Source organism: Aquila chrysaetos, chromosome 2 (assembly GCF_900496995.4).
Source record: "Aquila chrysaetos chrysaetos chromosome 2, bAquChr1.4, whole genome shotgun sequence".
Classification (NCBI taxonomy): domain Eukaryota; kingdom Metazoa; phylum Chordata; class Aves; order Accipitriformes; family Accipitridae; genus Aquila; species Aquila chrysaetos.
In genome coordinates this window covers 30,916,697-30,943,276 of record NC_044005.1, presented here as the reverse complement: position 1 = coordinate 30,943,276, position 26,580 = coordinate 30,916,697, and the positions used below count along the sequence as shown (strand labels likewise).

Sequence of the window (26,580 nt, the reverse complement as noted above, 5' to 3'; positions counted from 1 at the left end):
CAGAGTTGTTATTGAAAAGGAGGTGAAGGGAAATAATGACTCAAATTCACAGAGATATTTCCCAGAAGACTTCTGGGTGTGCTTAACGGTTATGTTTCATGAAACAAATTTCTCTGACAAATAGTTTTATACCTTCCACATGTGGGTGTTAGTATGAGTGTCTATAAAAGTAGACATTTGACTATAAACTATGACCTGTAGCTCAATGGAGACAACTTAAACACATATTATTTTATTTAGGTCTGAGGGTCAACAAGTTGTTGCACATCAATTTGTGGAACTGTTGTTATTTGCAGAGAGTCTCAGGTCTAGAAAATAGGTTGAGAGCCAGTAATATGGTAATTATTTGATTTTGGCACTATTAACAATCCTGTACTAAGAAGTCACCTTAAGTTGTGTATGAAATAAAATTAGTTTAAACATCATTGAAATGCAATTCAGATAACAAAACCAAACATTTAAGGGTTGTCTGTGCAATATGATATCGCCACTCTGAAATGTAATTTTCAGTTTTTGAGAACTATTTTAGATTGTCTATAGCTAGAGGACAGAATGTGCACGCCAAAACCTCCTAAAATCAAAGTGGACTATAACCACAGGGAAAATGTAACTTCTTTCATACTGAACTAGTTAACATGTCCTAAATGTGTAGGACTGCATCTCAAAGGGACTCTCTTAAACTAATGACATTTGACAAATTTCAGTCTCCTTAACCCTGTTAAAGCTGTAAACTTGTCTGAGAAAATTAAGCTGAGAAGTTTAAAGTTTGAAGGAGCTTGAATGTTTCAGTTGAATGCTGAGGGGGATGGAAAATATTCTCCATGCTATCAAATAACATAAGTAAAACCAAAATTATTGAAGAATTTTTTAAAGAGCATTTTCTTGAAATAGTTGAGGTTTTGGTCTCCAATGCAGATTTGAAGCAATTAAAAAATTATTCAGAATCTTCAAACTCCTTGTTAACTTTAAATATAAAAAAGAAAATGCACACTGCAGCTGTATTGCAGACTCACAGTTCTGAGTATCAGGATTTCTTTACCGCAAATTTGGTAAGAAAACTTTATTTCCTGGTTCTTTATGTAACATATGGGATATTTTTGTGTTAGATTATTTCAAGGAAAATAGATACAAAATCACTTTGCTCTTATCCTCCCCGCTGCCCCCCGCCCCCAAATCCAACCCCAAATCTCATCTGATGACAAGTCATGTTTGTAAAGCACTTAAACACCAACCAAATAGTAATTTCTCTATAAACATATCACAGCATATCATTAGACTGCTTTTTATGCATAGTGATTCCAAAGATTTGACAGTCTTTGTAGATTACAATCTAAGCAACTGCACACTGCAGATGCGACTTTTTCTTTTTTTTTTTTTTTTTTTTTTTTTTTAAGCCAGGAGGCTTTATACAAATACAACATAGGCAGAAATATGCTACCTGCCTGGCTGCAAATCAAAACCAAGTTTGCTTATGGAAGTATGGTGAAAGACTAGATAATAAACACATTTATCTATATGGAACATTGCCAGAGGAATATATTTATATAAACGTGTAAAATATGTTTATATTACACTGGTATTGGGGAAATGTTTGTGTTTTTTTGGGAGGGAAGGGTTAGGTTTAAGAGCACATTCTAGCTAAGCCTCTAGTCAAACACTAAATTTATTGTGCACTTATCCTGACAACTTCAGTGGGGCAACTGTATATGCCTTAATTCACCTAGCATTTAACCAATGGGTAATAGGATTTATTTGGATAAAAACAGATTTGCTGTGGATATTTTTTTAAAACTGTTTGTAGGATCTACCATATTTCTTACATTCAAGTTATTTTTCAGACCAAATATATTATGCACTCCAAAAATGTCAGGCACTCATAAGGAACTCTACAGGAGGAGATGATATATAATAATATATATCTATAATGCTATAATGATAGCTTGATACGTCTATATATTGGCAGAACATATCTGCTATATGTATAGTTCTGTGCTTTGTAAACACAAGATTTCATACACAATTTAAAGGAAGCAATTGGTTGGTTAAGAGGTTGTATTCTCATTTAGTTTGCCTCTGAAGAGCTTGGTGGAATCACAGCATTCAGTAGGGCAGCTGAGTGTAAATGCTGGTAGATACAGATTAACCCTTCTGAAGTTGGGTTTTGCAGGGGCTACCCTTTACTTACAGTCCGGGCTTGAACATCAAACATCTGGGTTTATTAGCTTTTCTTATTTTCTGAGTAGTTGAGTGTACCTACATTTTTTTATTTTTTAAGTTTTCCTCTGTGCCCTGAGCATATTTCCCTGTTTTGGAAAAAAGTCAGAATGGCAAACATGGAGTACCAGAAATAAATCCATGTTTCTCAAACTCTGTCTGGTCAAGCAATCACATTGTTTAGAAGCCTTCCAACTTGTATGTCATTTCTACAGTCTTGCTGAGATCCATGTTTTTAAGGGAAAAAGACGTGACTCGCTAACCACACCTTAACATGCTTTACTACTATAACACCACGCCTATAAAAGTAACCTTTGTTTTGTAGCTTTTAGGCTAAATTCTCTTCTGCCTGAGGGGAGCAAACCCACTTTTTTCATATCCCTCAAAAATTGTCCTAATCCCTTGGCTATACATTATCAAACATAAACAGAGACTAATGCTCTATTCTACACAGAGTGCAATCCTGGAGGCGTTAGGCAAAATGTGTGCTCACCTACCAGGTCAGTGCCTTCAAGGGTGAAAATTATGATCAAGTGAATGTCAATTTTCTAGGTACTTAGGTTTAGAAATTAGGTGCAAAGTTGCCCAGACTTGCCAGGACTGTTGGTAGTGTGAGCTCAGAAATGCAAAATTTTAGGCAGCTGGAAACTTTTAATGGAATGAGCAACAGAGGTATACCTGTGGTATTTAGATATCTATGAGCTAAATGGCAACTGAGCAAGATGATTCAGGACTGCATTGTTGCCTACCTTCTGTCCTAACGTTTATTCTGCTCTGACCATTAAAGTCTGTTAAGAATGCATTCTTGAAGGCCCAATCTTAAGTTCCTAATGGAAAAAAACCCCACCTGTTCTGATTGCTTATAACGTTTCTCAATAAACACATGAATGCATTAGATTAACTGCTAGTTATATATTATTGTCAGTGCTGAAAGCGTTTTTGGTGTTACAAATATTTTATAGTAATTGAGTATTTGTTAAGCCTATGTAGGCTTTTACATGTTTTTAACTTCGAGTACCTGAGTATTGCTAGGGACTGTATTGGTTTATTAATATTCAGACAATCTGTTTTTCAACAGTAACCTTAGAAAAAACAATAAACACTAACATTTGTAATCGAATTTTAAATTATGATCTAGTGTAGTTGTAGATAATACTGCAATTTTGAAATTAAATTTTATATCTTTAATGTTTAGTTAATGCACATCGAGAATTAATTTATTTTTTAAAAGCAAATAATGGTAGGTTAAGATAACACGTTTTAAAAATTAGCTGGATTTAAACTGTGTCATTCAGCCTAATAGAAAAAAAACCAACTTTCCCACTCTCCTGCTGGTATTGTTCAGTCTGTGCAAATACAATGAAGTAAAACTGATTTTCTTTCTCTGTAAGAATTTAGTAAACAAGTAAACAAGCCCATATTTATGCAAACCCACTGTCCTCTAATTGTCTGCTAGGGTGCCATAGGAGACATAGTATGAACACAGAAAGAGCATACATACTTTACTGGAGATTCAGTTGCCTTCGAAAGAAAGCTGGTTGTTATTTGAGGGATCATATTAACATGGCTGCTGGTTAGAATATAATAAGAGGATGAAAGAATTGGGAGCTAATAAAAAGAAGAAAAAATGGAGAAACAATAAGAAATTCCCATCTGTTGTGATGTAATTTCTGAGTAGAAAAGTGAGAACTACTTGGTTAGTCTGGTGTTAGTTATCTATGTATCAAGGGAATGAAAGTAGCTAAGAGCTGGAAAGGACTTAACTGCTAACTCCAGTAATAATGGAGGATCTGGCTTCCATAATTTATCAGGATAAATGAATAAATAATAAATGTTACAGACAGTGTGCTGGACCCTTTTTAAGCTTGGACTTTCTAGAAGAGCAGGGAAAGGATACCAACAAAAATGATTGGAATTACTGCTCTTGTGAGAAAGGGACTTTTGAATATTCCTTGGAATGGTAGAAGACACCAGCGCTGGATATCCCTTCTGGGCTTGGGCAAAAGAGATTTTAAAAAAGGAAAAAAAGAAGGCATAGGTTACCTAATGACTCATTTGGGGTCCATATGCATGGCCTTTGGAAAGGAATTGTGAACAATGTGTGGAGCATCTAAGCCCTCCCCTGAATGCAAGGGTACAATCTGAACAGCTCTTTAAATCAGCTTGAGTTTCTTCAAAGCAAACCAGTAAGGATACACCGAGCAAAAATACTGCAACCTGTGACGTTCCCTCCAAGGGAGTGCTCTTGTTGCAAAGGTAGAGATGCATTCATTAGTTTGAGCAATGTATTTGGACATAGAAGGGTGCTATGTAGTTGAGGGTTGTGTAGATATAAGAGTAGCATCTGCAATGCTATGGAGGTCTTAAGGTTGTCCTGAAATAGACATTGGGATTATTCAGCAGTCAGAAGACTCAGGAGAAGAAAGGTAAACATTTGCCTGTGAAAAGGGAATTGGAGCTCTAAGATGAGGAATAAAGTGGGTGTTTTACCATTCTCAGTTTTTAAATCTAGTTCTAAAAATAAAACCTCTGCAAAATCTCACTCATTTGGTTATCTACACTTTTGAAATATATACTTATTCAAGAATTTCTGTTTTAGATCTCAGCAATACATGAACGCATGTAAGTGCGCTCTGACCAAATATAATAATTATTTTTCCCTCTTCTCACTTCACATTGCTACATTAAAATATGCTAATACAGGCTTTTTAGAAAATGAGCTAATGTACTCCACCAATGGTCTCTGGAGAAATATTAAAGTAAATATCAAATTCTAGCACAGATGTTACCTATTACAGTCTTCTCTAGTCTGTATCCTAATCTGAATCAAACACAAATGTTTGCTGGATATAAAGATGTAATGAAATAAATAATTTTCAGTATGATGAAAAAATATTGTATGTTAAGTCATGATGCAAATTAATTAACCAAAACATTTACTGAGGGAATGTATTTTGTTGTTTAGTATACGTATATGTGAAGATAATAACACCTAGTGATGTTCAGATTTGCTGGAAAAAACTAAATAAATACTATTTCAATGGTATGAGTAAAATTTAGTAATGTCAACTTTTAAAATTAAAAGTCATTGACACTATATAATTATTTTTATTTGAAAGTAAGGATGCCAATAGGAATTTTTATTAAGGTAGCTGTGACTTGGTTGAAAGAATTTATTTTATAAATATATATGTATGCATGTAAATACATATATATCTGTATGTGTGCATAAACAAAAGCATACACACAAAAAGCAGTGCCACATAAATCCTCCTGGTGATTTTTTTCTTAAGGATTTGTTTGAGTCTATATGTAGTTTAGAAGGTAGGATATTATCATGTTTTATAAGTCATCTAGTTCTGATCTGCATTGTGAACTTTATGTTTACAGATGTTTTCTTGCTTTGCATATTTCAGTAGGCTTTGTGGACATATTTCTTATTAGTCATACTGGCAGGGTTTGGTGCTTTTTCAATTTATAATTCCATGTCACATAATAGATATCTAAAAAATATAATATGGCATAAGGGAGCAGTCAAAGAACAGGCACAGAAAATTGCACAAAATGTAAGGAATTTTTTAGTTTCCTTCATTATTATTAAAATTGCCTGATGGGCTTTTATTATGAGAGAGCTGACAGAAGAAATTTCAGGTTATAGAATCATTGCTGTCTGAATGCCTGAAATGCAACATGAATATTTCAGTAACATAACACACTTGTGTTTTAGTAAGAACAAGTTCCACAAATTTGTGGTTTTTAAATATCCTTGGATATTTGCCTCTCAAATTATATGAATTCTTCCTCAGAATGAAATCCATTTCTGTATAGTTAACCATTAAAAAGCCATCTGTGAATTGATGTGATTCCTTTGTAAATCAATTAAAATCTCACAACTAACAAGCAAGTAAGTACAGCAAAAGGGTGTTGTGTATTTTCCTGTGCAGAATGCAATGACATGTTTGTGTAGCTATGTTTATACATTTAATTAAAAATGTTGCCCTATGCATAGTACCCATCCTGTGACTGAGGTGTGCGAGATGTCTTCTGGAGGATTGAGATGAAGTTCATGTGGTCTTGCCCAAGCCTCATCTGTTGTCCTGGGCCAGTCTGGGAACCATGCTGGAGCCTGAGCTTTTCTTAAGGATTGCTCTGGAGCTTGGCCTCATTGTTTGCATCTAACAAATATAGCTGGGTGGCAAGTCTGGGCAGGAGCCTAGGTTCAGACTAATGTCTGACTGATGTTATAGGTGTGGTGATGTCACCTTCTTCAGAAAAGGTATAAATAGACAATAGATTTTTTTTCTTGGATTGTTTTATGCTTCCTTGAGTTGTGTGTAAAGAAGCATTAGCAGTATTACGTACATACATCCAAAAGCTTTGATCTGAAGATTTTAACACGTTCCATGTAACTGTCTCTAGCGACATTGTGCAGAACCAGAGACAGATCAATAAGCTTTCTTTTTGAACAGTAGCTGAACCATTTACAATGGACTGTGCAGAAACAGGAAAAGGAGAATGAATACCTACCAGTTCCATCTGTTAAAGCTTTATAAATGCTCTCTCCTCTTTCTCCCTTTAAACAATTCCCTGGAGGAAGATAATAGCTTTTGTGGAGTCAGTTATGGTTCTAGTCCTTGCATTTCCAAAGATGGAGCACTTCTTTTTTTGGAAGTGTTTCCATTTCTTTTTGGAAAACACATATAATATAGAAGGCATAAAGCAGCACTGCATTAGCAATCATAGCACTCCAAAATTCTGACAGACCTTTCATAAGTTTTCACAAAATATAAAACCTACTGAATCTAGTAATACATTGCAATTTCCCTTTCCCATTGAGCAGTGTACTCACTTTTCATAATGTGTATTAGCTGAGAAAACGCATCTTGTATTTCAGTGGACTCTATTGCTTTTGCTCTCCTCATCTGGCCCTGCAACTGTACCTGCCCTTACCTGTGGTTACACACTTCAAAAGGGACTCGAAACAAGTTACAATATAGAGTCTTATCTTTTGGTGTGCCATTCATCATTTTGCATTCTGATGAGTAACTTTGCTTCTGATCACAAATTATGCAGACATTCAAAAGGCGAGAAAGCAAGTAACGTTTCTGCAGAATAGGTTCTGTAGATTTAATCATAATTTATCTGGTAATGTATAGGGAATAGATGATTTTATATGTGCATTTCCAATGCGATTGTGGTCTGACATTCTGAAATATGGTCTTTTTAATAACTGACACATATATATAGGGGCATATATGTGTATGTATCATGTTTGTAATACCATAAAAGAAATTCAATGCCACTACTACTTCTGTATTTGTATATCCACTTATTCCTCACGCATTTCTGTTTTTTCTCCAAGATTCTTTTGAATTATCTGCCCTAAAATACTTGAGCTACTATACTACAATTCACTGTATTACATCATTTAATTTGTGTGTATGTGTGTAAGATCTCTGTGTTTGCACTTCACTTCATTCTTCAAAGTTATTGAGGGCTACTCTATGTTTATATGTCTATTTAGTACACTGACAGAATAAAAACTTCTGACATGACAGAATATTGCTAATGTCTTTTGGGAAGCAGAAATCGTACTCATAGAGCAATGTTATACTGTAAATGGTGCAAAGTATCTGTACTTTCGGATACAGTAAAGTATCCAAACAACCCCCAGAATAATAGAAAAGAATTGAATTTTTAAAGCTATTAAGCTGTGTGGGATGAGTGAAATGGTTTATACACCACTCAATTAGCTTGTATGAAAGGTATGGCTGGAATTTGTCACTACATCCCAGCACTGTCCAGCAGCTAGAAGACAAAATCATCAAATGGAAGTCTGCAAAATTGTTAGTCAACTATGCTCTAAAAATCATAGAGAAATGATTGATGAAATATGATGAAATATGAGAAATATGATGAAATACTAAACTGAGTATTCTTATTTGCTCTTCAGCAGTTATTTTGAGACTATTTTTAAGAAGCAAACAAGGCTAGAAAACTTTTAATTAAATCCAGGATTTTTGAGGTATAAATTAATTTCACAATCTGGACATTTAAAAATATTATCAGGTATCGTAATGCTCATGATAAAATAAAGGGAAGAGGGATATTTCCAAGGGCAGTACAGTAGGATTTGTACAGATGTGGTACCATTTAAGCTATCCTATGTTTTCTTTGCTGAGGTCATCTGGACTTCTTTCATACAGCATTTATAGGGACTTCCTGAAAGTTCAGATGCCTGGTTTAACTGTGAAGACAGGACAGTTTGCTACGCATTTGTTTGTCCATTATCAGGTGCAGGATCCCTTCTTTACCTATTTTTCACATGGGGTGAGCATCTTAACTTGAAATGGATAATTTTGATACATTGGATTAAAATAGCAAATGTTACACAGTACGTTACCTGTAAACGTGTGTAACCTCATATGGATGCTTGCATATGACACACACAAATATAATCTTGTCTTCAAAGAGGAGTTTAAGTATCCACATTTATGAATCTAGGCCAGCAGTTCAGTATGAGGGATTAAGGCAGAGGTAAATAGGAAAAGTATACAGGGAAAGGGAGCCAGTCTCTTTTCTCCATAGGAACAGTGCATCTCTGGTTATGAATAGCATTTTTTTGTCTTTCAAAGAAACACAAAATACTGACAGTACTGACAACTTCAGGTAGAATAAGTAAGGAATGCTGAAAACATGTTTTTTTTTACAACATTACAATTTATATCCTTTTGATTTTCAGCTGAGATCTGCAAGAATAGCTTTCCTGACTCAAACCTGTTCCAGATTCTTTTTTGATCCTAATTATGAATGAAATACTTATAGTATCTCTCAATGTCTACCCCTGTTTTCTCTTTTTTTTAATGCTAAGGAATAAATAAATACAACATCAAACTAAATGTTTGAGTGGCATAGACTTCATAGTGATCTCCACTGCAATTTAAGCCACTGTTCTCAGTTTTGTAGTTATGGTATTTGAGATTGATTTGTGAATTTTGTGTTAGTTTCTAATTTTTAGCTGGATTTTCTTTGCTACTGTGTTGTCTTATACAGGAGATCTGAAAAAGATAGCAAATCAGAATGACAGGGCCACACCTGTAAGTTGTTATAGAGGTTGCTGGAAAACTTATCAAGGAAAAACCCATGTTATATAGGTATCTCACAAACTGCTGAAAAAAGACATTTTCCTCTATTCAAAAGAATACATGTGTTGGTGTGGACTAGCTCAGTTTTATTTTGTTAGGTTGCAAATCAGTTTCTAGCTATTGGTTGCTAGCTTTATTTTCCAGCCTCTCTCCTCTGTTTTCTTTTCCTTTCTGCTCTTTTCAGGTTCTCTTTCTCACAATTTTTGTCTTTCAAAGCTTCCATCTGATTCTTGTCCTTTTTCATTTTCTTCTTCTCGTTTGTCCTTCACCAAAGCACATTGCCGAGTCATCTGCTACCATGCTGAATTGCTACTTCAAAAAGCTGTTCTTTCTTTCTTAACCTGGACCAATGCCACGTTGTGTGGAGAGGGCAGGAGCCTGCCAGAAATACTTACTGCATTAGAAATGAGGGAGGGAAGTAGAGGACAATGCCGTTCTCTACACACAGGCCTTATTTCATTCTAGTGCCTTTTTTTTTCAGTCTGGCTTTGTGTAATTTCTATGACCATAGAAGAGTAAAGAGAAGGTTCAGTTTAAAATCTTTAATACCTTTTCTAGTATGCTCAGAACAATGAATGCATAGGTTCTTAGGGTGTAGGACTTGCTTCTGCTTCAAAGAGTTTCTAGTATGGTTGTGGTGTGTTCCTGCAGCAAATTAGCTAGTCAGTGGTTGACTGTGTGTGTTGACACATGGTCCTGCGTTACTAGAATCTGATCTTGCTGACTTTAATGGAGGTTTTATACTTAGTCTTGCATGTTGCCTTATTAAAGACCAAGATTTAGTTGTTATAATTGAATGGATCCTGGTTTTGTTGCCTTGCTGTTTGAATAATCTGGCCTTGAATAAGAAATACAGCTATTAGCATTTATAGAAAGGTGGCAACTTAAATTTGGTAGTGAAAAATGGCAATTGAGAAGGAACTATAAATTAGACATCTACAAGAATTTCCAAGAATTCTCCATTAAACTGCAGTTATTAAATGCTTCAAGTCTTCTTTGAAGGCCTCACTTCATCAAACTGTTCCAGGCAAGCGGACTTTACTCTTTTGCAGAACCAGCTGCAATTGGGAAATTACCCAGTGCATAGAAGTCTACTTTACGAGGGCCAAAATGAACAAAAATAAAAAAAGCTACACAAAGTCAAAACGTCTGCATTTAGTAATAGACAGAAATCCAGAGAACTAATGTACATTTAGGACATAGTTTTGTAAACGTGCATGGCAGCAACTTTATGTTCCTGGGAAGCCCTTGAACTGTATGGAAGCACTCAAATGTGGAGTTAAATAACACATTTGAGTTACTTTTTAGCATGTAAATAACATGTTTATAATGTTGTACCTTCTTGAGTTATTTTTATAAAGGATTAAAATGTCTTTATTGCATTGTACCCCTGTTAGAGAAATTACTTTCACAAGGTACACGTTTTGTATCACGTAGTATTGTAGGAAAATCTTTGTAATTTATCTTCTTGGTTCACTCTATAAGAAGATAAAGGACATAAATTATAAGTTTCAAGAATATTGGCTTTGTGTGTAATTAATTGCTTTTATTATGTACATTAATTTTCTTTTAGTTCGTTTTTTCTATTTATAAAGCATTTGTGAGAAAACCATGCTAAATATAGTGTCCTAGAAAGCTAGAATTTCTGTAAAAAAAAGGAAGGAAAAAAAAAAGCCCAACACGAAAACCCAGAGCCTCTGTGCAATAGTCTTCAGTAAGAATGTTTAGTAATTTCACTATTAAATGAGACACTTGGGGTCCGGTTTGCTTTCCAGTAGGCAGATCTCGGTTGCGGTTGTGCTGCAGCACCACCTAGTGCTGCAGGGAGCTGAAGGAATCTCCGAGCAGCTGCCGTTGCTGCTGAGGGGAAAAAAAAAACAGAAAAGGGAGGAAAAAAAAAAAAAAAAAAAGTTTGTTATCACATGCACAGAGCTTCGGAGCATCGATAGTAATCTGCAAGGTTTTTTTAATGTTTATCTGAGAAAAATCGTTACTAATGTGTCAAATTTAACATAATAAGATTTACAAAATAAAATGCTTGATCTTGCAATGGTGAAGCTGATATAGAGCCCTTAGAGAAACATGTACATTTATGTATATACTTACATTTATAAATATTTATACTGGTACTCCCTTGAAACGTTCAATTTCTACAGTGCTTTATATGAGAAAAATAGCAGCTTGGCAATCCTGCTAATGGGAGACAGTGTTTAACTTAAGGATGCCCCTGAAGATGGAGATGCTTATAATCCCAGAAGTTTCTCCTTGGATACAAAATTACAGCTTCTCCAGGTCTGCATGGGTCACTGGATAAATTAATATTTTAGTTGTTTTTACCCACTATTTTAGAGTTGTTTATACAGTGCAAGTTAGCATGATCACACCCACTGTATACTTGATATAATGCAGACCAGACACACACCATGTGACTTGTGCTGAAGTCCAAAATAAACTGGTAGCAAAATCAGGAGTAAGAACAAGTTATTTCAGTTCCACCAATCCATGAGACTACTGCTGTTATCATCCACTCACCCTCTCGGGTAGTTCCAAGGCAAGCTCTCTCTCTGTAATAGCACGGTTCTTTTACCATTTTGTTTACACTTCACAATTTATTTTAATCAAAATGAGCTTTTATATTTTGCAGTAAGCATTATTACAGAACAAGTTTTCTGGAAGAGGTGCAGACATTAATATAAAAGCATCCTGGAAATGTAATATATCCAGCATGATAAAATTTTAGCATGAGAAATGCCCTTATGCATTAAGTAGACTAATGGATTTTGTTTAAATTCCTTTGATAACTTAATGACCATCTAAATATCTAACATGTAAGTATGTTTCTAATTAGAAACACGATAAACTCCTTTTATCCGTATGTACTCATGTTTTCCTTCACTGAAAAAACAAAACCAAACCAGTGAAAAAGATGTAAGATGGGCTGAACTTTAAGCTCAGAAAGAGGCTGATTATATGAGCTGGCACGTATCCTCAGAGGCATCTGTGCTCTGTCTTAAAAATCTCTGTGTGTGCTTTCCCTTTTTTTTTTTCCTTCTATGAAGCCCTATAAGAATTATTCACACATAACACATACAGCTGTGCACATCAAACCCTAGTAAGAAGCAATGTGAAATATGCAACAAAATACTGTACTGATTTTGTGTGTGGGATGAATAAGGGGCTGACAGTCCACTGAAGCAGTGATAAGACCAAGATTTTTGAATGCTGCGTTTCCCCTAAGCTCTGTTTTCTTTCTGTGGCCTTGGAACAATATGTGCATTCATTTAACTATGGAATAAAACTGTTTGGTCTTTTGCACAGTTTCATTTTGCTGCAACTCAGATGGACTGAAAGAACAGCTGAATAACTTCATATTGAAAACTTAAAGGTCATGAATATTGGATGTAACAGCTGTTTCCATTAAAAAAAATTGAATGATGTAATCCCATTGCCTAGAAATGTCTGGAATGTGACAATCAGTCACTTGGAATAGGAGAAGGAAAACCAGTCTTAACCAGCCTTTCATTTCCTAGGAAAGACCGTGTTTAGAGTTTTGCATGATTAAATCCTTCAGGGCAAAAGCTAAAATTGTCATTTGTCTAGCTATTTATTCTCTATGAAATATTAGAAATGCAGTTTAGAACAAGAATTCCTCTGCAGTAGCCTTACTCAGCTTTTGGTTTTTCAGGAGGATGATGAAATGTTATAACAGAGAAGTCTGGCTCTACTTAGAGGCTTTCAATTACAATATATATCTCTGAATATGTCAACTCATACTTTGTAATGGTAACACATTGAGGATTTTTTTAACAGGATACTAAGCTTGATCAGTGTGAGTGAAATCTGCAGCTTTATCTGTTTTCGGTGCACTTGTTTGCTAGAATAAATAGGAAGCCAACTTGTGCACTCCAAGCAGCCCCGTTTAATTCCTTATTTTCCGAAAAAAAGAGTTTGAAAATGTAGGGAGGAACAGATTAAACCTTCAGTCTCTGCTGTGTGCAAATGGAAGATATGCTGCAACAAAGGGATACATAATGGGTATGCAGTGAAAAAAAATATTCTCAGTGATTCCCAGTTTAAATGCCAGTACTGAAAATGCCAAAGGCGTTATTCATTGATGTTTTCTTTATCAAAAGGAGAGGTTAATATCTATACTACTTCTCTGTGCCTCACATAGGTGCATTTCTTCACATAGTTTTTCTGAAGACATTAAATAAATGTAAATACAGGCGGTGGCACCAGCACTTGGGACAGCTTTGCTGTTAAACATTTTTTAAATTAAATTATGGTGATACACAGACTGCAAAAACTGTCTTGTTAGAATTCATCTGTTTAGCTTTTGATCTATTTGTTGATTCTAATGGATGTGTTTTCCTTTTCTATTTATAGTGACTTAGGGCGGTGCTTAGAGAAAATTTTAGGGCAAATTATGAAAATATCAGTTAGTTGAAACTTCAGTTTGAACATTCCCACTCTTGTATTTGGACTTGGTTATACTACCTGTAGGAGAATAAAACTATCCTATTCTGATATCTTCAAACCCCCAAACTGAATTTTACCTGAAAAGTTGCAGAACAACATAATATCATGCATCCGACACTTGTCCTGATACCTTTCTTGAATTATTGTGCATAAGTTTTTGATGTACTCCATGCATAGCTACGCTTGTGTGAATTAGTAAATAGCAAATAGAAAAGAGATTGGAATTGTAGTCTCTTGCATCCCACTTGAGAACCACAGAAACATAATAGGCTAGAAACCAATTTTTTTTTATCAGGCACATTGAGTCACTTATACAAACTGGATATCATGGAGTGAAAGCCTATTCTGCTTTTGAGAAACTTTTCCAGCCAAATTGTACACACATTTCTTTGTAAATTTTTGATTTAAATTAATAGATATCTTTTCCAGTGAAGATTTATTTAACTGGAAAACTTGAAACTAGCTTAACTCATGTTATCCAGCTCTGTTTGCCAAGCTCATAAAAGATCAGGTTGGTTGCAGATGAGGGCTGCATTCTTAGTCTATTATATAAAAAATGGGAATTTGTAATATCAATTATGTAGGCTGGTTGGTAAAGATAGCACAAGGGAAAAAACATAGGAATTAAACCACAAACAACAGTATATAATTGAAAAGAGCTACAGTGATGTTACAAGTTTGAAATGAGAAGCCTTTCATATCTTATTTCTGATATTTATTTACTAAAACCCCCCAAACCCTCATTATTAAAAAAATCAAAAAAACCCACCCATTAATTCTATTTAGAGTGTATAAGTCAAGCCACAAGTCATGAAACTGATCACTGGTGTCACTTCATTGAATGTTTGCATTTTACCTAACCCTTCTAAAAGTATTTGCGTTTCAGGGCAAACATATGACTCACTTATTAATTCTACTCCGAGCTGTTTTCCTGAATGCCTTATTTCTTTCACATCTCCAGAATAATTTGCCGGAAATGTGCCCTGTTGTGCAGAACTACCAGCAATAAAGATCTTTCAGAACATTTATGTTGAAACCATCCAGCTCTGCTGAATTATCTCCTACTATGTAGTGCTTGTTTATTAAAAAGTCAGCTCATATATTCTTCTGCTTCTATTTCTTTCACCATGGATTTATTAACAATCTTTAAAGCTTTTCTGATTAAGATGGTAGTCCATTTCCAATTCCTCAGTAGAGTACATGCCTTCCTCACCCAACTTGACTCATCTATAGCTCCCTCCTGGAACAGGGAGTGCAATCAGCAAGCAAAATACCAGCTAGTAATGCAAACAACATGCTGAGATGTGTTTCTTGGAGTTACCTGGTATTCAACAGGAAATGGATTTCCTGCTATTAGGCAGGTATGAATCAAGTTTCAAAGAGAGAACTGAGCCACTGATCTCAGTTGTACTTTCTCAGCATTTTACAAGTTAAGCACCAAAACAGAGGGAGCCCTTGCAGATTCATAGCATCTCAAGGTATCATGCCACTGCTGCATATAAATTAAATAAAGGGTTTAATTAACCTTGGAAAATCTACTTCGTACTGTAAAAAGAATATAAACCTACTGTAGCCTATGTATCCACCTATTTAAGTACTAGCACTTGATGAAAACTCTTATTTTTTCCTATAAAAGATATAATATTGCTGAAGCAGAATTATTTGAAACTGGAACTGAAATAATTTGCAACTGAAATAATTAGAAATAATTTTGAGCTATGATTTTTTAAAAAATTTGGCTAGAGAGCTTCATATAACATTGTTCTGAACGACTTGAGTAAAACCAGGTAATGCAGTGTAGGATATAACCTTTGAGCACAGAGCAAGCAACTGTGGCCAAACCTGGAAATGCTGCTTCAGTCAACTTTTTCTGCCCTCTACTCTGAAGTCAGTAGTTCTAATCTGCTTTTTTCCTAAGCACTGAAACCAAACATTTGCCTTACTGGTATTGTTCCTGCCATTTTGGAATCAAATATTTACCCTCTTTTTAAAAAATTACTGCTTATTCCTACAGAAGTCAACCTATTTCTATGTTCAGAAATTGATCTAAAATGGAAAGCACATCTATTTAAATAGAGATTTTGTGATTCCCAGGTTTTAAAAAAGAGGATGTCCGAGGGAGGAAAAATCTTTTTTATTAACTTCCTTAGAGTTTTTGAAGGCTGAGGCTATCCTGCATTACAAGCCAATGCTTTCCTGATGTCTTCAAATAGTTAGGTTATGATATTTCATAAGAAATCTTCTCTTATAAAGGTATTCTTCTGAAAAAAAGGTAGTTGTGTATCCATGACAGTAACATTTCTGTCCTTACACTCAGAATTCAGAAGTGTGTATGCGTTCAGGTACTATTTGTGGTGACTACAGTATCCTTCTGAGCGTTGACCATCTGGCAGGTATATAAATGCTGTAGCTCTTGATCTTCTGATATATTTGAAGACTCTGCCTGGTGCCTATATTGTATTTTAAATTTTTCTATTTGGGATACCTCTAACAGTCAGATTGTTGCCAACTGTTTTGAATGTCATCTCAAATTTGTATGTAACTCAAGATACATTTGATATTTTTAAATGAGGACAAAATGAATTTGTTGTTTTCACCATTGCTTTCTCAATATTCTTAATTCTCAAAAGTACGTTTTGCCTCAGGTAAATTTTGCTACAAGAACAAGGGAGCAGTTTCATTGTGATTAGTGATGTGTAGAAGTTACTAAATGATTTGCAGAAGCAATAACTTTTCTTGGTGGGGATTTTTGTTTGGTTGGTTTTGTTTTGTTTTGTTCTCCACCCCCCCCCCCCCCCCGCCCCTTTACTCTCTCTTTAAAAAAAAAAAAAAACAAAAAAACCCCCCAACTTTCTCTTTTAATAGTTTATCTGATTGTGGAGCTTTCAGAAAATCTTGTCTTGTGTGTGCGCACACACAAGCTGGCTGACCGTTATAGCTCTTATCTGGGACAGTCAGAGGAGCTGTTTGTCGTGGTTCCATCTGTGAGATTAGATTTGCCACTATTGGAAGTATGAGGATGGGTGGGAATAAGAAAGCTGATCCATGAACAAAAAAAATGAAAGAGAGGGGGAGGAATGAGACTGAACAACGAATGAGGGTGTGGAGGTATGACTGAGCCTTTTGACATGACTTTGAAATAGTTAGACAGCCAGAGAATTCAGAAGGAATCCAGGGCAAAAGAGGGTTACCAAAGGCCTGTACAGAAGAGGGAGCCCTTTTCAAGATAACCAAGGAGAAACTAAAGGGTATTGTTATAGAGTCCAGCTGTAATAAGTTCAACACTGTAAGTGATTTTCTCCTCCCATTCAGAATGTAATAGATAATTATTACAAACGTGAACGTTACAAAAGTAACAGTCGCTGTTTTGTAAGTGATGAATCACTCCACTGGGGAAGTCATAACTTCCTATTAATACATTTGTTCCAAGCATATGATCTACCAGGTCCTAAAATAAATTCCAAGCTTCCTAATGTTAACCCAGTAAATATTTCCATTCCATTCGAAGCTTAAAAATGAAAATCAAAGTAAATTGGGGGTCAGATAGTTACTTTTATGCTGTGAATTGGAGGGTCTCTCCTCTCTGAGATCAGCTTTACAGGGTTACCAAGTGACCGATATTATACTAGATTCCTTCCTGTCATAATGCCATAAACATTCTGTTGGAACTTAGGTCAGGGCTTAAAATAACCTTGCTAATTGCAAGTCTACAAGTGTCGGCTGAAATTTCAGTTAGCGGCCATACAGCAGATCTGAATGCTGAGAAATCACTACGGTAGCTCAGAACGTGCAAGGGGAGAGCAGACAGGCCTAAACTTGATCTGCACAATAACACAGGTAGAGGCAGCAGACTATTTGCTATATTTCATGCAAAACAAAAGCTGTTGGCTCTGCACTGAAGATGGATTGGGTTACAGATCATCTATGGCTTACTTGTGTGTCTTTTAAACAGACACTTATTTTCCGAATTGCTGGTTGCATGTAACTCCTTTAGCTGAGGAAAGGAAATGGGACAGTCTTTTGTTTTGCAAAGCTGATACCCGAAAACTCTCCTTCCAGTATAAATGAGGTAAGACACCATTAAAGTGAAATATTTTACAAACCACTAGAAATGTTTGAAGCAATAAATGATCAGTGCTTGCAAATTTTTTTTATCAATAAAAGCAAATACTTTTTTTTTAATCAGATGGTTTTCAGCTTCTAAAGAAGTATTGCATGACCTAAATGTGTTTGGTTTGAAATAATACATTGCATTTCCTGTGCACTGTAAATCTAACTTGCAAAATTGAAATATCTTTTTCCCTGTGGATGTACATTTCTGAATATTGAGAAAAGCTTGTTCAGTTTCTTTCACTCCCTATTCTACGTAATGTAAAGTTTCTACAATCACAGTCTTAGGCTTAAGCAATTTAAATCTTTCTGAAGGTAAAAAAAATGTTTGTCATGTGTAAAGCTCTTAGTCCCATGTTTCGATGAGGAGATTATAGCTTTTTTTTGTGTGTGTTGAGGTGAAACTTAATGCTCAATCTTTTCTATTCCCTGAGACATTACTCAGCTAACTTTTTATAGGGCACAGTATAATTAGAAATAGACACTGTAAGACTATAATTACATTACTTTGGCTAAAACTTTGACCTATATTGTGAAGAGATGTGTTTAGTAAAGGCTCAGGAAACCAACAGGCTGAAAATAATGTAAGTAATAGAAAACATGGAACTTCATCATTATATCTAGATTTTACTATCATTATCAGAAACTTAATAAATTCTGTAGCTCTTCATAGGGAGACTGAATGTGACATGAACACTCTGATGTTTATCACAGTTGCATTAGTTTAGGAGACCACTTTTCTGAGAGCTCAAATATTCTGAAAGTTATACCTTTTCCAAAGGCCCTTTGTTTTATTTTTGTTCTCAGCTCACAAAGTTGTGTGTGTGCCACGTCCTGAGGAGTATGCTCAGACTGCTCAAAAGTGTATGTTCTCTCTGCAAAATTATTCATTCTTTTGAAATTGTATCTACAGGAAAAGTTCAGGAATTTTTGGCTAGCCAAGACTGTTTTCTTCAAAGATTTGCATTGGATTAAGACGATAAAGCCTTTTGACTTCCCTAAAGCAAAATTTGGCACTGGATGGAAAACTGTTGACTGATGTATAGTTTGTACAAGGTGCCACAAGAATGGGAAATCGGCCATAGATTATGGCAGCAGTTACATCTGCTGTTTGGGTAGGAATTTCTCATTGACTTTTAAAAGGTTTTACTTTTGCTGTTCAGCTGCCCATGCATCATTGGCCAATTGCTCTTATTTAGACTTTGCTGGCTAAGCAAGTTAGGACCTTCATCTCTGTAATGGCAGTTGTTGCTGTATTCTTCTCCAAAGTGCTATTCGTGAAAGTTTCATTTAAAGCTCAGAAGCACCAAGGAGTGGGAAATTCTGCTACAGTTGTACAAGCTTAGCACTAGACTAAGTGTAGTAGGTGCTTATTACATAAATATTATTGCTTCATTTCTTATCCTTTTCTGAATGCTGTTTCAGATACTGAAATGTATCAGTAAAGTAGGAGTCTGAATTCTTTCTGCTCTATATAAGAAGAACTAGAAAGATCTTTTTGCTCTTCCATGGGTATGTCTATATTACTGTTTTAATTTGGGTTGAGAGTGTGATTTTGAAGTGAATCAGCTGTTTATCCCCATTCAGCACTCTTGGGTTCATGCTGCAGAGCAGTCTCCCTGTGTGAAAACTGCTTGCTATTGCTCACAGCCCTGCCAATCAGGGGTTTCTTTTTTTAATTTGTTTTCTCAATCCCTCTGTCTCTATTTATGTTTCACTTGTTGTCACATCTGTAGTGACATTTTCTTTTGCATTTCATCTGAGTTGATAGTTTCTTCTGCAAGTAGGTTTTGCATTTAATGTGTATGTGATTGCCTTGAATGAGTTAGAGATAAACTTAGCTGGTATAGTATTTGCTTTTCCCATATCTATTGCCCGTACTGATAAGCGAAGAAACTTTCTCAGAAATTAGTGTTTTTACCGGTTTACTTTGTTTTTGCAGTGTGCTCACCTCAGAGACAAAATCAGAAAATGTAAATTCAAGTTCAGTTTTGATTATTACCTGAATTTATTTTAAGGCTGCAAAACAGAGTTTTAATAATCTATTTTCTATAAATTCAACTTGAAAATATGTTCAGGAGAGATTTTTTTATTATTTTGATGCTCCTAATCCCATTTGAAATTCTAAAAGACATAGTGAAATATAAACAGTAATGGTAGATTTTAGAAATTCTTCACACTAAGCTTCAGAAGAAGGCATAGCTAATGTTTTGGGAAAGGGTCATTACAATGAGCAATTTTGTCATCCTTCATGCTCATGCTTCAATCTCAGAGTGAGAGAATGCTCTGTTCATTATGAACTATGGCCTCCTCCAGCCCTTTATTAAGAGAGCTAAACAGTCAGTATGGGTTTTAGGACATCTTCTTGCTGGAAGTTAATTTATAGTAATGGGTAAGAGGAGTCATAATGTTCTACTTAACATGTTAGTGTTTGGTTAATGTATTTTTGGAGGGCAGGGTATTGAATTATAGGCAGTGCTAGAATTTTAAGAGAATGGATGTAGAGGGGATATATATTAGATTTGACAGACTTGCTGTTATCAATACTGTTTCAACAATTTCTCAGCTGACCAAGTTTCCTGTTGGCTCAGTGTGACTCAGTTTCTCACAAAACTCTTGATGAAGTGCTGAAAAAGTCTCTGCAAAAAGACCTCAATATTTAAGAGTGTGATAAAAATAAAAAGATTATTTAAAAATACCAATACTTTTTCCATTTTACTCAAACCTGCCAGTTATTATGCCAGGCTCAGCTGATATCTTACTGTGGCTTGTCAAGAAAGAGGAAACAGTTGCAGTTTTTGCTTTTTCTACAGCTTAATGGTTTTCCTGTTTTGGTAGAAGATGACCTGCATAGAAATATATTGCACAGTTGAAATATGTTGAAAATATAAAAGTTACAGAATCCCCTAAGAATGTAGGCTTTTGGGGTGTATGGGCGGGGGGTGTTTCTTGTTATCAGTTCCGGACTAGAAATCATGGTTGTGTGGTCAGGGCTGCTGCAAGTGTTTTTCTTTCCGAGATTGTCAGACAGTAATGCGGTCTTTAGCCTACCAGGCTTAGTCAGTCCCTCATTGTCCATGGGTATTTTATATTACCTGTGCAAGAGGTGGAGACTTAGTCCAGCTACCTCTGCTAGGCAGTGAGTCAGGCTTTGGCAGGGATGTTAGCTCAAGTGTGACACCATGGGAGTACAGTTACTGTATTTCCAGGGTCACATCCAGTCTAGCAGCAGTACAGCCACTTCATCGCAGAGAAAAGCTTGTGAGCAAAGCCAGGTCTCTGCAGAGCCAGCTCAGCTGTTCCAAGAAGAATATGGAAATATGAACACTTGCAATTTGATGTGCTTCTTACCTTTCCTTCTTCCCTGTCTATACTTCAGCATGCTACGATCCAGGGATCCTATGCCATTTCTTGTGAATCTTTTTATGAGGAAGATGAAAGATTTGACTTTGTGTAAACGCAGGATTCAATTCGAGGCTAAATTGATGATGACTATTTTTGCAGGAAATAAAAATATTTACAAGTGAATAAAATACACAAATATGCATTTGAAGCTTGAAGCCACTTAGGCTCATTAACTTCCACACAGACAAGTTCAGCTACTGAATTTCAAAGGGTTACTTTACAAGCCTGGGCATGGCAACAGCCTTTCTTTTTCTCATTGTGCCCGCACAGTGGTAAGAGTTATACTCATCATTGAAAGCTACAGTCTAGACAAAGAAAATTTATAACTCATCTCTGTATAGCTAGAAAATAAAATGGCATATAAAGAAATGCAATGCTGTTCATAAATAAAACCGTTCTTTTCTCTGTCAGCATAAGAAACAGTTTATCTCAACCAAAAACACAGATCATGCTGTCTTGCTTGCTTAAAGATGTGAAAGACACCGACTATGAAGTGCTTTATAAATCAAGGATCTTATTCTAGTTAGCAACGTGTAATAAATATATTTGCCTATATATACATATGTGTATATATAAATGAATAAATATTTAAATAAGCACTGCTCATTTCCTGCTTCTTTCAAGGCACTTCAGTCCTACTGTGTAGTGCACGAGTACTCTCTCGAGCAGCATCAACATCTTAACAGCCATTAAGTCTGTCAGTGCTTTACACTGGAAAAGTTCTCTTGTAAAGCTAAAACCAGCACTATTAGGAGAATTATCCTGCCAGAGCACAAGCTGACTTCTCAGAACTGTCACATTGGAATATGCTATATATGAATATGCTGTTGGAATATGCTCTACAGTCTCATAACATGTTTCTAGATTACAATTACCGTGTATTTGAGTAGTACTGTCTATAATATTACGTCTAGTTTTAAAATTAAATATTTAGTTCTAAATACAGTATGAAAATGCTAACGTCTGGCACTTTCAATCATAAGCAGCCAGAATAAGCAGCTATTATTAATGAGACTGAATTTTAGGTTCCTTAGAGCCAATTTAATTGGAAAGAAGTGCTTCATTGTGTCTATTGGGTATGGCAATTTTTACTAGATTATGTTAGAAGTATTAGAGATTAAAGTACTGCAGATATGGTATAAAATCTGAGTTTTGATCATTTTGATCATTATACAGTATCCTCTTTACAGCTAAATCAAAAAAATCAAGGATATTATGGTCATGATTTTGTTTGAAAAGAAGATACTGTACACAAACCTTTAAATATACAGCTAAATTAATGAAAAGCCACCTGTGGGATGACAGTGAGATTTGGAAATAATCAGATAGTACAAACTACTAGATAATATAAGTTAATTGTTTTTATATGCAAAGTTTCATGGAAGCATTTTGATACTTGCCAAAAGCCAATTAGTTTGAATGGTTCAGTTAGCTTTAGATGTCATGCCAGTCCCATAATTCCTGGTTTCCAATTTGATTTCCATTATATTCCTTCTCAAAAAAGCCTGCAAAAAACCCTACTGTATTCTTCCTTCTGTGGATGTAAATTAGGTTTTTTTTTTAGTTTTGTCTTTATTACATTTAAGGCTAAAGAAAAAGGAACATTCTCTGTGAGCTACATTGTACCTATCACTAATTAGGATTGATTTCTAACATATTGTCTAATTAGGAATCATAATAAGGGGTTTGATTTGCCTGCTAGAAGAGCTCTTTCCATAATTAAAACAAGAAATTCCATATGCCTCTTCAGAAGTGAAATTAGAATAAAAATCTTGTACATTTTAGATGTCTTTAAGATTCAATCTTCTAACTTCTTAAAATTTTTCTAAAATTTGCTCTTTTATTTCTTCATTCACTTAAGACTTTAAGTTTGTAAAATGGCTTTCTACCAATCTTTCAAATTGTTCTTCCTGAACATAGCAAACTTAGGTGTGTTTTTTTTTTTTTTTTTTTTTTTTTTTTTTTAACTGGCACTGATATATATTCTAACCCTGACTCTTATAAGAGATAGTGAGTGATATCTGGTGTGGAACAGGCCTCCTGGTACACTGGGTAGGTGGTAGCTGTTTCAGACCACTGGAAGTGCCTCCACGTGCTTGGAGTGCTTTGTAATTGTTACTAACTCATTGGAGGATCTACAAGAGCTTTCCAGCTGACTTGAAAATTTGCCGTTATGGAAAGAGGGCAGGAAGGTCATGAACAGCATGCCGCATGCAAGATAGACTATAAGGCTTCTTTTCCGTGTTTCTGAACCAAGCAAAAAAAATCCCCATAAGCATTCATGGATTAAATGTTGGCTTTCATTGAACAGCACAAAAGGGAACAACAGTGCTAATAAAGCAAAGTCTGGTAATAAAGAACAAGAGAGTTTGTGTCCTTTTTGCTGTCCTCAACAATGACTGATGGAAAGTAACTTCAAAAACATGTCACAGCAGCTCTTGAAGGCTTAGCTGCACTGATATAAAACAGCCACTTATCTTGGAAACGTCCTATCGTGCTATCAATTTTCATTATAGAAAAGTTGGCACAGATGGTAGTTCTTCACTTCTGACCTGTTCCAGAAAGGAAAGGAGAGCATTGTCACCATATTGAGCATTTGATATGAGAGTAAGGAGTCTCACTATCCTTCATCAAATACTGTTAGAACCACTAAGCTTTAGTCAGAGTGAATGAGGTTAGCATTTTTGGCTTCAGCAAGTCAAAACATTTTGATTAAAATTTTTCTCTTGTATTCTGCATGTCTATGCAGAAGGACTGAATTTTTCTCCTGTGTGAACTTGCAGTTCCCTTTATTTATTTATTTTGACATCTTACGTTGCAGTAGTTCGTTGCTGCCTAAAATACATTGTGCTATTTATGTGGGGTTACACTTTGTTTGATATTTGAAACTTCATTATTTCAAGAATGAAACTTCTTTTCCTCCAAGAAATTTTTCTTTTTCATCTAAACTCTTTAGGAGCAGCTGATCTCCACCGAAGACCCTAATTAAGTCTATTGAGCTTAGTAAGAACAAGAGTCTTTCTGAAGAAGTCTACAAGCTGAAAAATCTTTTAAGAGCAATGCACCTACTTTCTTGTATAAACAATAAAAAGAGATCGGGCCATCAGAAAACAGCCCTCAGACAACAAAGAACCTACAGCCCTGCAGAAGACTTAAAGAATTCTTGAAATTTCCTTGTTCCATGTCAAGAATAATTCCAAATCTTCTTCAAACTAAAAATGAGGAAAGAACAAGAGTGGGACATATTCAAAGCTGAGCTGTCAGAGTAATAGTTTGGCTGCATAAAGCTTTGAAAACTCACTGTTTTCAAAAGGATAACCATTTTGCTGGAAAATTACTGAACTATTGATGCATTAGCATTGAATTCTGTTAGTTATTTTATATTGTAGAACAAACTATGAAAGTTCTGATCAAATAATAGGAGTGGTCTTCTTTCTGCTTCTTCATGTAGCTGACGATTTTTTTGTCACATTCAATTTTTGTATGACTCGCATGAAATTATAGTAGGGGTTTCCTCATAGCCAGTTAACTACTCTCTACAATGAGGTAAAAAACTGCATAGTTGTGGCCAGGCTACCAGGAACTGGTTGTTTTAGCTATAGCATAGTGTATATGTTCGCCATGAGTAAAACGTCCTTCTACTTGCATCCTCAATTTTCATTTGCATGTGGTAATTTGAACTTGTTAGAAATGCCTTTAACTTCCATTTAGTATATACGGCTTACAGAATGCAAGAAAGTACTGAGTGAAGAGAGTAAAAGAACAATAAGCAAAGGTAGTTATCTAGATGGTTGCAAAATATGTCCTACATACTTCCATTATTGCAGAAAAAGTATATAGTTGTGTGAAGAGATCTTATAAGTATTTGAAGGATGTTTTAATAAGTCTTCACTCTTCCACTTCAGTAGATATGAATACATAATACATGATGAGTATCCTTAGTATAAAGCTACCTCATCATGTTTTCTTATTTCTTTGTGATCTTAAATGATCAGTGCAAGATAAATATATATATATTATTATCATAGTCCAACGAACAGGCATTTGAAAAGTGCTTGTTGTTTTTCAAAACTTGCCTCTACTACCAGTTGCTTGACTAGGTTCTCATATGGATTTGGGTTTTGGTATTTTTCCCATTTTGTCAGAAGTAGCTAGAATCTAAAACTGCTACTGTAGTTCACAGCTCAGTGCCATCTATCTTCTTGCATGAAAAATTGCTCTAGAGTACCTGTGTGACACTGTCTTCCCAGGTGCAGTACAAAACGAGATTTCAGTGAGTACAAATATGACTTTTTCTATCAAGTTTTAAATTTTTTTACACACTATTTTTTTAAATTTAGAAAGTTAGGCCTTTATAAAAATTAGCATGCTTTAACATGTTTAAAGTAAGATAAATGAAAGGTCGTATGGTTACTCATTGAAGAAATCTTGTACAGTGATAACTTTCATGGGCAAAGTCTCTGAACATTGTGGGCTTGGCAGATTATGGGGTGTACGAGAATATATTTCTTATTCTGAAGGTTTCAGAGGGTTTTCAGGTTGTAACTTTAGGCACATTACACAGTGGAACCAGTGGAAGTTCAGGAATATAAAAGCAACACTGAGCTGCAGATGTCACATCACTTCCCACACCAAATTAGTTGCCATATTCAGTTCGTATATGTGGTTTCTTACACAAATGAGATTCGTGCATCAATTTTACTGATGCCAGGAATATCCCAGAAATGGCTAGCCCATTTGTTTACATGATACTCTTACAGTACAGTTCTGAGGTGCTTCATTTTACTGCCATAACTTCTCCTGTGTTTCTCCAGTTCCATCCTACCCCAGACCTTACAGTAGAGTGTTTTTGTGCATCAGCTATCTGAAGCTTCCTGAGTGGACTAAATACTGCCTTGCATTTAAGAATCTGGCCTGTGGTGAATGCTGTGACCAGAAAGTCTTTTTACATTAAAGTACTGATTAAACTTCATAGGGGAAATAAACATTTGAAAGCAGTCTGTCTTCTCTGCAGCCATCCCCTCAGGCAGAAAAGGTACAGCCTGGCCTAGGTTTGTAAGGCACTGCAGCTGGTCCTGGAAGTGAACTGGAATAGCTTCCAGCAGCAACTGTCCTGCTTCTTGACAAAAGGATCCTTTTGCTTCTTCCCGGTATGTTTGATCTTTTGGCCCCAGCAATGGCCCATATGGCAAAACAAATGCAAGTTGCTGGAATCCTGAGACACAAG

General features: G+C 35.5%; 1 protein-coding gene across 6 annotated transcripts in view; it reads left to right on the top strand.

Moving 5' to 3' along the window:
- Positions 1-26,580, top strand: part of AKAP6 (A-kinase anchoring protein 6) — a 299,893-nt gene that overhangs the window by 65,705 nt on the left and 207,608 nt on the right. The window contains exon 1 of one of the 6 annotated variants that reach the window (XM_029999614.1): positions 17,611-17,907. The exons of the other annotated variants lie outside the window; for them this stretch is intronic. The gene's annotated coding sequence lies outside the window, so the exon portion shown is untranslated. Of the gene's footprint in view, positions 1-17,610; positions 17,908-26,580 lie in introns of those variants that run through there. 6 annotated transcript variants of the gene reach the window in all.